Genomic DNA, 5,838 nt, shown 5'->3' with positions numbered 1-5,838 from the left:
AATTGAGTGCTTACTAAGCACCAGGGTCTATGTTACATATTATATACTCAATAATTCATTTTAATCCCTACAAAACTCTATAATAGTTGTCTCTATTTTATAGAAAATAGACATAAAATGGCTAAGAAAATTGCCTATAAGTCCTAAAGCTGGTAAGTGAGAGAGTCAGGAATTGAACTCAGGCAGTCTGATTCCTGAGCTGATGATCTTGATGGGAGGTGAGTAGTAAAGTCAGGGGAAAAGCAGCATTAGCACCCAAACTACTTGTGAGTCTATTGGGAAGAAATTCTCAGATTCTCACATTAACCTTGATGGAATTTATCATAAGTAGCAGTCAGGTGATTTCATTTATAAAGCCAAATAAGAATTCAACTTTGGATAGTTCTTAAGGAGAAATGAATAAGCTATTTATTAGCCAAAGGCTGAGGTATAAGAATGTCTTATAAAAATACAGATAGAGTAATTATATATTACATATACTGTATATGTGTATGTATAATACATATAATATACATAAGCTCTGTGTGTGTGTGTGCATTTGCATGTGTTGATGCATAATAGAAAACTGCTAAGATGGTGGTTGAGATGACACATTAAATCGCTGGAGTAGGAAAGCAAAATCTTAATAGATAACAACACAGGACCCTCAATACAACAAAAACTAGGAGGTAGAGGTCCAATTTGTATTTTACCAAGAAGAGATGCTCTTAGAAAATAAAAATTGCTAATGCCCTTTCTTGGGCTTTGTTTTAGTAGGGAGGGAAAATGAAAAGAAAAACGCTCAAGTTGTGTAAACAATCAGTTTACATAGTTTTATTGAGTTGTTTTCTGCAGCACACCCTAACTAAGCTGTCACTTTGACGGGCTTGTAAAAACCATCACTCAGCTCTATTGAGTTATTTGGCTCGTGAAAAATAAGTAGTCTAAGTCAGAACCTTTAATATCATTCTATTTGATGCCCGAACTCTGCTTACCATTTGTTATTCATTGTTGCTAGTCTGGAGGTGTAAACTAGGTGTCTTCTGCTCTAGCTAGCAGTGTATTCATTGAGCTGAGAGATGACATGCTTTCGGCATCCACACTGAGGCAGACACATTGGGAAATAGAAGGGATATTCAAAAGTGCCAAGATAGGCCCTGGGGCCTGACTCACCATGCCGACTGTCAGCGTGAAGCGGGATCTGCTCTTCCAAGCCCTGGGCCGGAACTACACCAAGGAAGAATTTGATGAACTATGTTTTGAATTTGGTCTGGAACTTGATGAAATTACTTCTGAGAAAGAAATCATAAGTAAAGAACAAGGTAATGAAAAGGCAGAGGGAGGCTCTGATGTTGTTCTTTACAAAATTGATGTCCCTGCTAATAGATATGATCTCCTATGTTCGGAAGGATTGGTTCGAGGACTTCAAGTCTTCAAAGAAAGGATAAAGGCTCCAGTGCACAAACGGGTAACACCTAATGGAGAAATCCAGAAATTGATAATCACAGAAGAGACAGCTAAAATACGTCCTTATGCTGTGGCAGCAGTTCTCCGAAATATAAAGTTCACTAAAGATCGATACGACAGCTTCATTGAACTTCAGGAGAAATTACATCAGAATATTTGCAGGAAAAGAGCCTTGGTTGCTATTGGTACCCATGATATGGACACTTTGTCAGGCCCTTTTACACATACTGCAAAGCGACCTTCAGATATCAAACTCAAGCCTCTAAATAAGACCAAGGAGTATACAGCTTGTGAAATGATGAACATATACAAGACTGACAACCACCTTAAACATTATTTACATATCACTGAAAAGAAACCCCTATACCCAGTTATCTATGAATAGCAATGGTGTTGTCCTTTCAATGCCTCCAATCATCAATGGAAATCATTCCAAAATAACCGTAAATACTAGAAATGTATTTACTGAATGCACAGGAACTGACTTCACTAAGGCAAAAATAGTCCTTGATGTTATTGTCACCATGTTCAGTGAATATTGTGAGAATCAGTTTATGGTTGAAGCAGCTGAAGTAGTTTTTCCTAATGGAAAATCCTATACCTTTCCAGAACTGGCTTACTAAAAGGAAATAGTGAAAGCTGATCTAATTAACAAAAAAGTTGAAATCAGAGAAATTCCAGAAAATATTGCCAACCTTCTAACCAGGATGTAAAGTCAAAAGTGATAGGCAATGGGAATCAGATTGAGATTGAAATCCCTCCAGCCAGAGCTGACATTATCCATGCCTGTGATATCGTAGAAGATGCAGCTATTGCTTATGGTTATAACAACATTCAGATGACTCTCCCAAAAACCTACACCGTAGCTAACCAATTTCTTCTTAATAAACTCACAGAACTCCAAAGACAGGAGTTGCTGGATTCATGGAAGCGCTGACCTTTGCTCTGTGCTCCCAAGAAGATATTGCTGATAAACTTGGTTTGGACATCTCTGCAACAAAGGCAGTCCACGCTAGTAATCCTAAAATGGCTGAAGTTCAGGTGGCATGCACTACCCTTCTTCCTGGCCTCCTAAAGACCATGCCTGCAAATCGGAAGATGCCCCTTCCTCTGAAACTGTTTGACATCTCTGACATCGTAGTCGAAGATTCTAGCAGAGATGTAGGTGGAAGAAACTACAGGCATCTCTGCGCTGTTTATTACAAGAATCCTGGGTTGAGATAATCCATGGGCTACTGGACAGAATTATGCAGTTGCTTAATGTACCTCCTGGTGAAAAGAAGGGCTGATATGTGATCAAAGAATCAGAAGGCTCTGCTTTCTTCCACGGGAGATGCACGGAGATCTTAGCCAGGGGTCAGAGCATTGGGAAGCTTGGGGTCCTTCATCCTGATGTCATCACCAAATTTGAGCTGACCGTGCTCTGCTCCTCCCTGGCAATCAATATTAGGCTCTTTCTGTGAAGATGGGTCTCTGCTGTGTGACCCTCCCTGCATGTTCCCTCCTCCTGCTCTGGGGCCCTGTAGTCCTCCCCACAGGGACCATCCATTTGTGCTTTAATGTTTAATAAAGGAGAAAGCCATTAAAAAAAAAAGTGCCAAAATAGAGCTTTGATAGTGTCAACAGAGTTTTGTTTTGTTTTTTTTTTCCCTCCCTGGGAGTTTGACTAGGAATCACATGTAACAACCTAGATTGTTAAAGAGCTTGTTATATATGAAATGTTGCAATCCCTTCCCTAATTATCAAGAGGCAATTTTAACACCTACTATAAGCAGGGCATGTTACTCTGCTGAGCATTATAGGAATTCAAAGGTCTTTCCCATTTCTCTGCCTGGCAAGAGTATTCAGCAATCTGGATTCTACACAAATGGCATTTCCTGTGTGAAATGATGCAATCCAGAAAAGCAATTCTTTCTTCTCAGCCATATCCACCCACACTCCTTTGCACACATCTTAAATATAGCATTACCATTCTATAGCATGATTATCATATAATGTCAATCTCCCCAGTTATGACCATGTGTCGCTTACAGAAAAATTCATATCTTAGTTATAGACATTCCCAGAACTTAGAGTTTGGGAGTTTTGTCTTCTCAATATTTAGATAAGACTAGATTCATGTGGGTTTTTTTTTTAATTAATTGGGGCATAAATAAAGTAAAAAAGGGTAGAGAGGTCAAAATATGTGAAGGAATTTTCACATAATACAATATCTACACAATATATTATTTCTTTTCTTCAGATATATTAACGTCTAATAGAGAAATAGGAGAACAAGCTGTCCATCTTTGAGGAATTACAATCACTAACAATAACAATGGTAAAGAATCACTAAAACTCATTGGATAGTTGCTAGAAGTTCATTATGTGGCTTATATTAGTGCAATTCCTTACAACCACCTTATGAGGTAGGTGTCATCATCTCAATATAACAAGTAATAAACTAAGGCTTAGAGATATTGACTTTGTCCAAACCCTTATACCTAGCGTGGAGTCCCTGGGCTTTGAATTCAAGCTATCAGATGCCTTAAACACTACATCTGGCATGTGGGAAGGGTTCAATCCATGTTTTGAATGAATTGCAGAATTAGAGCATGCAAAACCTTTAGATGCATAAAAGAACTAAATGTCACTGACTCATTCTTTCCTTTTTTTGGAGTGGGGGTGAATTTGTCATATCTAGGATAAAGCTAATGACTAATTAACAGTTTTCACTAGTAGGAGAGTCCTTATCTATGGGATGTGCATGAGGATGCACTTCGTTATGTACAGTAGCTAATAGTAATGAACTGTATGCATTTATGAAACATAGCTCCCTAGAAAATGTAACTCTGAATATATCTAAAGTTAACTGTAACTATACAGCTATCTAAAAGTATTTCATAACTTAAACATCTCTTATGTGTAAGTGATATGAAAGCACACACCTCTTAGAGATCATATGTGTTAATCCTAGCCAGAACATGGTATAATTCTGCAAAAAGCAAAATAAACAAAAACAGTAGTAGGAGATGCTCTAGGAATCTCAGACTCTCCATATTTCATCTTTGCTTTACATTTACCTAAATTCTGAACATTATTAGTGGGTAAGAGCTTTGATTTATGTGAGTTTGATTTGACAACATGAGTTATGTGTTATATAACATGTGCAACATTTATAAACTATACAGTCGATATGAAAACTTAAGTATGTTTCTTAGCCTCTCCATATGGATGTGTCTAATAGAAAGAATTCAGCTAAAGAAAAGATATCTTTAGATACTTTTATGTGGACCATTGGTTGCCAATTATGACTGAACATTATACTCATTTTGGAAGCTTTAAAAAATATATGGAATCATTGAACTTATAGCAGTTTTAACAGAACCTACTAGTTGCACACCAAGATCTGTCCTGCTCTTCTCCATAGTAGTATAGTCAGGATATTGCTGAACAACCAAAGATTATACTTCTCAGCCTTCTTTGCAATGAGGTAAGTACAGTTATTTACTAGAATATGAGCAGATGTGGTATGTGTTACCTCGGTCCGCTCATGCATTATGTCTCCTCACAGCAATTTTTCTTTGGCTAAACAGAAGCTGGACATGGAAATCTAGCTTTAACCATGCAGGTAATTAAAGGGGCTTAGGTCCATGCTTTTCAAAAAAGTATCTACTAGCTACATGTAGCCATCTGAATTTAAGTAAGCTAAATTTAAATCAAATTTAAAATTTGGTTCCTCAGTCACACTAGCCATACTTCAAGCACCAAAGTGGATAGGCAAGTGACTATCATATTGGAGAGCATGAATGTAGAATATTCCCACCACTGTGGAAAATTCTCTTGGACATCACTGTTCTAGGAGGTGGTGTAGCCACATGAGAGAAGGAACTTGTTTCCATGAGTTTCTATGTAGAGACCCAGGAGATGATCTAGAACTTTGGACTGTTATATGAGGAAGAAATACTTTATTTTATTAAACCACAAAATTTGGGGGCCTACTTGTCACAACACTTTTGCCCACCTTAACATTCAAATCAACACAATCTAATTTTCTAGGCATAGTGTCTGTATTTTAGTGTTGTTAAAAATATGACAGATGACTCTAATGTACAATCAGTAGTGGGCACTCCTGATACATTCATTGTTTTCTAATATAGACTGAAACAATTCAAGAGTTGGAATTTGTCATTTTCAGCTCTATATTGCCAGCACTTAACACAGGGCTTTATAGGATAGGTGATGGCACATTTTAAGAATATGATGATGGTAGCTATGATGAGTAATACAGAATTTGTTTGTTTTTGTCATAGCTATCTGCATCCCTTCATGAGACATTGCAGTTCCAGGAGCTATTTCAGTTTCTTCTGCTTCTTTCTCTGCTATACCCACCAGGATAAATAGGGCAACACA

General features: G+C 37.5%; 1 pseudogene; it reads left to right on the top strand.

Moving 5' to 3' along the window:
- The first annotated feature begins 1,075 nt into the window (after window positions 1-1,075).
- Window positions 1,076-2,948, top strand: LOC144323034 (phenylalanine--tRNA ligase beta subunit pseudogene; annotated as a pseudogene).
- Window positions 2,949-5,838: the final 2,890 nt, after the last annotated feature.

The sequence above is a fragment of the Canis aureus genome, chromosome 11 (genome assembly GCF_053574225.1).
Source record: "Canis aureus isolate CA01 chromosome 11, VMU_Caureus_v.1.0, whole genome shotgun sequence".
In the NCBI taxonomy this organism is placed as follows: Eukaryota; Metazoa; Chordata; class Mammalia; order Carnivora; family Canidae; genus Canis; species Canis aureus.
Note: the sequence above shows the minus strand (reverse complement) of the source record. Positions and strands in the feature narration are given on the sequence as shown.